Source organism: Oryzias latipes, chromosome 23 (genome assembly GCF_053564925.1).
Source record: "Oryzias latipes strain Hd-rR chromosome 23, Olatipes_Hd-rR_3.1".
Lineage (NCBI taxonomy): Eukaryota > Metazoa > Chordata > Actinopteri > Beloniformes > Adrianichthyidae > Oryzias > Oryzias latipes.
The window spans coordinates 12275844-12284722 of NC_136259.1; the positions used below are offsets into that span (position 1 = coordinate 12275844).

Genomic DNA, 8879 nt, shown 5'->3' on the forward strand with positions numbered 1-8879 from the left:
GAGCTGGCTGTGCAGACTCTTCCTGGAAGGGGCTGTTCTTCACGTTGTAACATTACAATGTAAGAAACACATTCGTTTCTTGGATTTGGAGGGGCTGGTGCTCGGAAAGCAGGTTTTAGAGGAATACTCAGAAATGAACGGATCAGGAATAACACTTTGGGGCTGTTTTTTTGTGAGGAATTAACATTATAATACACTTAAAAGTAGATTTTGCATGATTAAGGTCTTTTAAGACCATACAAGAGTTAAATCCAGTGTAGTTAATCAGCAAAGTGCAGGCAGTTGTGACAGCTCAACAGGATCCACAGGTAGCCTGAATGGGTGGAGTCACACCCATTCTCCACAGAAACCAAGAAAAGGCCAAATGAAAAAGAAATCAATCATGACATAGGCTTGATCTAAAATATAGAAATATTTGTGAAAGTTGGCCACAACCCACAGCTTTAGTGATTATTGACTTTTGTTATCTAAACTTGCAGGAGCATTTGTAATTGCGCTTAAAATGACAAATTTGTTCATCAAGTCTCCCAGAGGAGCAGCGTTTGGATGTGCATCAGCGCCCCCCAGTGGCCGCCATGCGCCGCTGCAGCGCCCCGCAGACGCTCTGACGGGCTCGGCGCTCGGAGCCCGGAGCCGCGCAGCCTGCCACATCCTCTCAGCCGAAAGGAGCGTTTTCCAGGGTGTTGCCGGAGCTGGGAGCGCCCTTTCTTCAGGAAGACGTGCAGAAGCTGGAAACACGCCTTTCGCGGAACGGAGCCCCCACCCCTCTAAAAAACGGCTCCTGTTTGCATTCAAGACGAGGCAAAGACGTCAGACAGACTGTTGTCTTCAGTGACGGCGGCGGGAATCATCAGACAGGTAAGAAGCTTTTCTCTGCAAACGACATCAGGGAGGTTCATGATGCTTCGGCTTTGGAGGTGGGAGCCTGAACGCAACACGGACTGCTCTGAGAGATAATGAGAAGTTGTGCTGAACAGAGGTGTGTGAATGCACCTGTGTGCATGTCACTTTCCTCCTGAGGACATCCCCACATACCTTCAGCCTCACCTTCCTGCTGATATTTTCTCCCTTTTTTAAAAATGATTTGAACTCATTAGAAGCTGCTGGTTGAAAATCAGTTGTTAAAATTCAAAGAGGAGGTCAATAAAACCTTTGCCTCAGAGCACGTGCTGCTGTCAGTCAGCTGTGCTGGTCCATGAGGAGCATGTCACAGAGATGGAGGTGGGAAGCATCAGGTTGACTTATTGGAAGCTTCTTGGCTTGAATGCATCTTGTGTTTTACACAGATCTGATCTCATTTGCCCCCTTGTTTTGCTTTATCTTTTTTGTGGGGAAAAAGTTCAGTTTTGGAAATGCACAGGGGTGAAGCTAGATTATATATATATATATATATATATATATATATATATATATATATATATATATATATATATATATATATATATATATATATATATATATATATATATATATAAAAATGAGGGGCAAATGGTGGGGCAAAGCTTTTAGTTGGAGGGGCAGCTGGCCCTGCAAGTTCCCCTGTAGCTCTGCCCATGGCAATACGTGACTTGGTGATTCACAAGCAGAACTCTAGAGGGGTTTTGCTTTTAGATACCTGCTTTTATAACCTTCTGGAGTTCTAGTAAAGTCTATATTTAATATTTAAATATTTAAAATGGGTTAATAATGCCTCATCAGAGGAGGAGACACTGCAGCTAAAGCAAAAGCACAGCAGAAAAATATAGAAAACTGTCAAATAACTTCATAAACAGACTCTGCTTATGCAGAAGGTAGCTTAATCACTACAGTTATAAACGCATTAAATTTTTTAAATTAGTTCCTCCTCAAGATTTCACTGGAAACTCCTTATTTTGGGATGAAAATGAAAAATATTTTGATTTTCTATGTAGTTTATTCATTCTCATCTGAGTGTGACGTTTGTTTCCTGTCAATCATGAAGGTTCAGCATCTGCAGACTAATTAGCTGGTCTTGTTGGAGTATGGATTTGTTACTGTGTAGACCAAGGGTCACCAACACGGTACCCGTGGGCACTAGGTTGCCCCCAGTGGCCACATAAGGCGCCTGCAGGCCTGTTCTAAAAATAGCACAACTCATTAAGGAGCTGTATCCTAAGTTCACTTTTATGTTTCTATTCTTTTTAAACCACACTTGCCTTTATATAGATTTGAAAGATGACAATATAATATGTTCACTCTACAGCAGGGGTTCTCAAAGTGTGGCCCGGGGGCCAATGGCGGCCCGTGGGAAGATTTTTTGTGGCCCTCAATAAATCCTGTAGATTGGTTGGAAAAATATTGTTTTGTGTTTTCTGGCGACATGTGACCATGGCAGTGGAAAATGAATCAGAGGGTAATTCAGAGAGAGAGCCAGAGCAGGTTCCTTTGAGGAAAAAGGTTGTGTTGGCAAGGAGAAAAAGGCGCTTTCAACCTAAGTGGACAAATGCTTACTTTGTCTATCTCATGGGCTGGATAAAGTCCTGTGCCTTATTTGCAACCAGTTAAATGCAATGCTCAAAGAATACAACATAGATCATCACTGTGTTACAAATCATAAAAACTATAACAAATTGACCCGCAAGGAGCACAACAATAAGCTTTAACATCAACAACGAGGCTATGCTATTGAGGTGCTGTGCGAATTTCTGAGGAAGGGGGGAGGACATGAAGAGCACGCTGTCGGCTTCCAACAGCTGGTTCCAGTGGTTCCTGAATCACCATAACCGAAGTTTGTCTCCTTGCATGGAGAAATGGCACCAGCTGACTCAGAAGCGGCCGAATACGCGGCAGAATATAATCGAGGGGAATAATTATCATCTGAATGAATGAATGATGAATGAAACCAGCCTCTTCTGGAAGAAGCAATGGTCAAAACACACGGCTGCTGCCAGACTGACGCGCCATACCCGATACTTATATCGCGCTGCAAGATCTTTCGGAGGAAACACGGGCTCCTGGGTTTAAGGCAGAGTGACACTCCTACTACGGTTCAGTCGATTCCTCTGAATAAATAAACAAAACTCTTTATGTTGAGCAATAAAATGTTCTTTACATTTTAATAAATGTTTTACCAAGCATCAGAAATGTTTCAGAAGGGTTTTTGATTAGTAAGGATCGGTGACAGACATTCTTCAGCCGCATGCACGTTAAAACATCGCTCACTGTAAAGCTGAGCCAGACTTCCCCAAAATTACCACTGCATCATTCATCAGCAGATGTTGTGAGCAAAAGTGATCGGCTTTGGGCACGTGATGACTCCCATTGTGAAACTCATAAACAATATTTTCTCTGTGGATTTACAGAGAAAAAAAAGGCTATGTTCACACTGCTGGCTGAAATGACCCTGTTTCGATTTTTTTGCCCCTATCCGACCTGTATCTGATCTTTTCATGACGGTCTGAACGACACAGATCCGATCTTTTCAAATGCGACCCAGGCCACTTGGGTATGTGGTCCTGAATCCGACACAAATCCGATCTTTTAAAATGCGACCTCCGTCTGAACGGCCAGGCCACATGAGTTCGACCCGTATATCATTTATGCGCTACAAACGTCATCATTCTGCGTTGAAGTAAGCGGGAACAAGAACATAAACATCAACCATGGCAGACAATGCTGCTGAGACCAGTTAGTGGAAGGGAAGCGAGGTCCCCGATTTGATTAATACTTTGGGTCACAGTTCTATTCAGGCCAAACTCGAGGGCTCTTATCGCAAACCAATTTTGAAAAAATTTCCAGCCAACCTTTTCCGCGATGACTTTTTTTCCTTTCCGACCGTGGTCCGAAGCGCCTTCTCCCTTCTCCAGGGCCGAAGGCGGATCGTCCTTCGGAGTTCACTTCCCCGTTCGGACCCTCAGATTCTCCAGAACGAGTTAATAAAGACTCAATAGCATTTATTCTGGGGGAAGCCTTTTATTATCGTTCCCCCCATCCACAACAGTGGGTATAGACGATCCTGGCTCCAATGCCTTCTTAAAATGAGAAGATTGTAATTGTGCTGGCTCCTTTGTGAAAATAAATTTAATAATGCAAAAAGAGCTCCACTGTTGACAACCCTGTTGTTGACACCCATTGTTAACGTTAGCTACTTCCGCAAACAACGCGTGACGTTGTTCACCATTGAGTATTATTCTGCGCATGCGGGTCACTTCTGGGTCGTTTCACGTTCACACAGGAGATCACAAAAGTTCGCATTTAATTGGAAATGTGAACGGCCTTGCAAAAAAATCGAATTAAAAAAAAAAAATCGGAATTGAGCATTAAGCCCTGCAGTGCTAACGTGGCCAAAGTGCTGCCCTTTCCCTCTGTGCAAACGGTGCTGAAAGACATTGCTTCTGCATCTGAGACATTTGACAAAGTGGCAGAAAAGTACTTTGAAGTCATTAACAGACTTGGGCTAAAACTAACAAAGAAACAGAAACCAGTTGTTGTCAGCGGAAAAAGGCAGTGGCATGGCAAATGAATGAAAATATTGAAGAAATGTGTTTAATATAAAAGTGTGTTCATGACATGTAGCAGTTATAATTTTGTTAAAAATGCTGCAGATTTGGTCATTAGTTCAAAATGTGACAAGATTTAAAAATACATAAGTTGATTTTTCTTTAACATCAATTACGTAATTGATAAACATGGGGTAACATAATGAAAATGGGACATTTCTCCTATGAAATGTAATGTAGGACTGCTTGTGGTTCCTAGAATTTGTAATAGTAGAGTTGGAGGTAGAGCCTTTAGCCATCAAGCCCCTGTCTTATGGAACACTGTTGGGTGCAGTGCGATTCATGTACAGCAGTGCTGTTCTTCGATTGCAGTGCGATTCCTCGATTGCAGTGCGATTCCTCTTTCCTTAAGGTCTAAGGGCAGGGATGCCCAGTTTAGTTTAGTCTGTTTAGTTAGTTCAGTTAGTTTTTTCCTATTGAATTCTATGTATTCATGATCGTTTTGATTTTATGTTTATTACCGGTACGCAGCGCATTGAGATGACTGTTGTGATTTTGGGCAAAATAAATAAAATAAAATTGAATTGAAATGTAGAGATGTAAGGGATCATCTGAGAATCTAACAATTACTGAGACGTTGGTACAGTTTTCTTTAATATAAACAAAAAATCATGTTTTTTGTTATTATTTTTTATGAAAGGTTGCAATGACTTGTCAATATTATGATGTTGATTTTGTATACATTTGAGCACAATTTTAGTAAGTTTGTCATGTAAATGCATTTAAAACCACAGGCAAATGTAAACTGGCAAATGTATATTGGCAAACCAATATAAATAGGCAATCCAAACACTACAAGAGTTCATGTTATGTGTTTTTTAAATGTTAGTCAATGATAACTTCTATATTTTGCAACCTGCCTCCAGTGGTCTTTTGGTATAACTGCAGCATTTGGTTCTTGGTTTGTGTCAAATTTAGGAACAGAAGGGAGCTCGATAAAATCAGTGAAGGCACAAAAACGGGATCAGTTTTGTTTCCTTTTTCTGCTGCATTCTTAAAGGTAAAAGTGTTTATAATGAGCATCACTTCTCGGTAGCATAGTAGTAAACAAAGTTAATAATTCCATAACTGTCAGCTCTGCTGGTTTGTATTTATTATGTCACTTTATTTCTCATGAGGTTTTCAGGCTGTAGGATTTGTAACTTTTTTCTTATTTTTGCTTTATGCAGACTCCACACATTCACATTCATAGACAAACATGCATGAAGCTGAATCACCAGCTTCATGCCTGCAGACATTTTTTTGGAGGAAAGGTGCAAAGATGGTCAGTGTGCCGTTTACCCTTTAGGGGTCGCCACAGGGAATCTTTCGCCTCCATCTAACTTTCACCTCTGCATCCACCCTAATGTCCTCCTTCTCTACATCCATAAACTTCCTCTTTCCTGGTAGATCCAACCTCAGCATCCTTTTACCAACATCATCACTGTTCCTCCTCTCAAACCATCTCCATGATCTGTTCCTCTGGTTTAGATCTTCTCTACTCCTTAGTTTTCCTCTCGGAATCTGACATAGTTTTAGTCTGTTTAAACCAGAGAAATGTTTTTGTAAAACTGGAGTTTTTTCTGATGCTTTCTAAGAAGTGTTGTTGGAAGAAACTTTGTTGTCTAGACATTTGTTTAAGCGTGCACAGAGGTGAACGGGTGGAGAAAACTTTCCTACTAAACTGTGGTTTGCAGAAGGCAGTTACAGGTCCTTTCAAAACAGCTGCAGCTAATCAATTAATCAATGAATAAGACCAAAATATTCAATACTTAGTTTCTGTCCTGATGTCCTGAATGTTTCAGAATATCCTCTTCTGTCTGAGAAGCTCCTTTCCTGACAAAACCTGAAAGACCATTTGGCAGGAACAGAAATTAGATTTTTTTGCAATAACTTCCCTCTCATCTCCACCTTTTTTTCCCCTTTCATGTCCTCTTCAACAGCTCCTTTCCTTGCCCGTGGGTTGCCTTGGCATTGCAAAGAGGGTACTTTTTCACTCAGATCAATGATATTTCATTTTAAGTGTCAGATAGAATTAAGATAAAAGACAGGAGATGAGATTTTAACGGACTTAATAGAGAGGAGTGACATGCTTTCCCATCAGCATCGATTAGGCCTGTTGTCACCTCAGGGGGAGTCTCCTTGGATTAATTAACTTCATTAGGTATTACCCGGAGAAATGCCGTTAAACGCTTTCACCGGTTAATTATTAGTCTTTTGATCTTGAATATCCTCATTTCATGAATCCTGTGCATTTTTGATCGCAAGGCTTTGAGTAAAAGTCAAAAACCATCATGACAGGGACCAGCGCAAAGGTTTTTGAAGATGAAAGAGAAATTAGAAAAACAGAAAAATGTGAACAGATTGCTGTTTATCTGCAGTGGGAAAAGCCCGGCTGCTGAAAGAATAGGAGTAATGAGAAGGTGAGATTATCTGTGAGCAAATGCAGAGGGCAGAGAGCTTCGTGACTCCGCCGGCCTGTGGAGTGAATGAAATCATCAGGACAGATCTTTGCCTGGTATTGCTCAGCAGCCCTAAAACCGAGGATAAACTTTGGAATAACTTTTGTGCCATTATTCCAAGCGCAACACTCACTGTTCTGAGCATAAAACTTTAAAAAAATTCGTGTGTTCAAAAAATTATTTTGCACTTGAAACAGAAAAATACACTTGGAACTTAAAAATACGTGCAATCAAAACTATTTTCACTTGAAATAATATCTCTATAAATAATTTCTCCATAAATAAGTTCTCTCACTTCCAATTCTTCCAATCGCCTTGACACCTGATCCAGTCTACGAGTTTATTGGAAGAATTTCTAACCAATCAGCATATGCCTTCATGTCCATGTCTGTGATTGGTTGGCTTTTGAGGCACATTTGTAATGCGGTGACCTGCTCTGTTTTGAGGGGAGAACTAAGCGAATGTATTTTTGTGTGAACGTATGTTTGAGTTTCAAGAGCATTTTTCTGCAGTGCAAAATATTTTTTTAAACACACAAAATGTTTAAAGGTTTACGTTCAAAACACGCCGGGTTCGCTTATGCCTTTGGGCATGGGGGGGAACCCTGTAGGGGGGGCCTTCTCTGCACCTGGGTGGGTGGGTGGGCAATCCCCTCCTCCTGGGCTGCCTGGGTCCAGATGCCTGGCGGGCTCCTGGCCTGGGGGTCTCTCCTCCCCTCTCCTGGTCTGGCTGGTCTGGCTGGGTAGGATCTGGTTCCCTTTATGACCACACGGTTCACTTCGGCAGCGTGCATGTATCTCCCCCCCCACGTGCACGTGCACACTGCCACACTGCTCCCTGTCTGCTTCATCCCTCCTCCTAACTCACAGTGTATTGATGGACAGATACTTTCCACTCATCCTCGTGTCAGATTTTCACCTTTGATGTAATATTTGTCTTTCCAGCAGATCTGGTATAATTGTTACAGCTTAAAATAATAACTTATTCAAATCAGTACTTGTATCCCCCACTTTCTCACCTCTCTTCCTTTTACTCTCTTCCACCCCCCCCCCCCCTCACATTCTTCCCTTCTCCCTCCCCACACACACTAAATGTAACAATAAATAAAAAATAATACAACAAAAAGGGGTTTATACAAATCTACATCTATATAACCTCTTTTTGTGATAGTAAAACCTGTCCTACACAAAAGGCCTTCAGCTCTAATCTGTTTGCTCAGCTGTTGGTCAGAACAAGTTAAAAATAAAAAATAAAAACAGTGAGTGTTGCGTTTTGGAATATTGGCACAAACATCACTCAGTTCAGCAGCTAAAAACTTCTAGATTTGGGGAAGTATAAAAGCTGACACTCGATGATAACAATAGTTGTTGGTGCCAAAACTGTCCTGTGGACGGCAGGTGATTTGTTGTTTACACTGGTGTGGTGGTCTTGTCCTCAGGTAGACAGTGGTGGTTATATAAATAAAGTTCACTTGTTCGCTCGGGTGGAGCAGGTGAGCTGGGGATGTACACCTTCAGTTGACCACTAACACTGTAGCACTTCGAATGGCTTTGACCACTATGATGACGTGTTGAAAGCTTTCTTGAATGTTGTTGCTTAGCTTATCATCTTATACAAAATGATGGCAACATTTCGACATCGCTTTAAGCAACGCGTCAACGCTTTCAAAATGAATCTTCCGTTCAAACATACAGATATTTGTGCGCATCAATGATGTTTGTTGTGGTTGCTCGCAGCAGCGCATGTTTATTGGGACAGACATGTGGTGTGTGATGTGAGTTCTTAATTTTGAAGACTTTTGAGGAAGAAGTCTTGAAGTTGAGTCATTGCAACTGGACATACTTGGATGAATTGCAAAATATTTTAAGGGAAACATTTCAAAGAGGAAGATTTTAAGTACAGTTGCTGTGACTCCACCTCA

At 41.4% G+C, this 8879-nt stretch overlaps 1 protein-coding gene across 2 annotated transcripts in view; it reads left to right on the forward strand.

Moving 5' to 3' along the window:
- Window positions 1-582: 582 nt before the first annotated feature.
- nav3 (neuron navigator 3) overlaps window positions 583-8879 on the forward strand; it is a 518579-nt gene continuing 510282 nt past the window's right edge. Inside the window, exon 1 of one of the 2 annotated variants that reach the window (XM_078941837.1) lies at window positions 583-858. The gene's annotated coding sequence lies outside the window, so the exon portion shown is untranslated. The remainder of the gene's footprint in view (window positions 859-8879) is intronic. The other variant, XM_078941838.1, reaches the window with a different exon arrangement.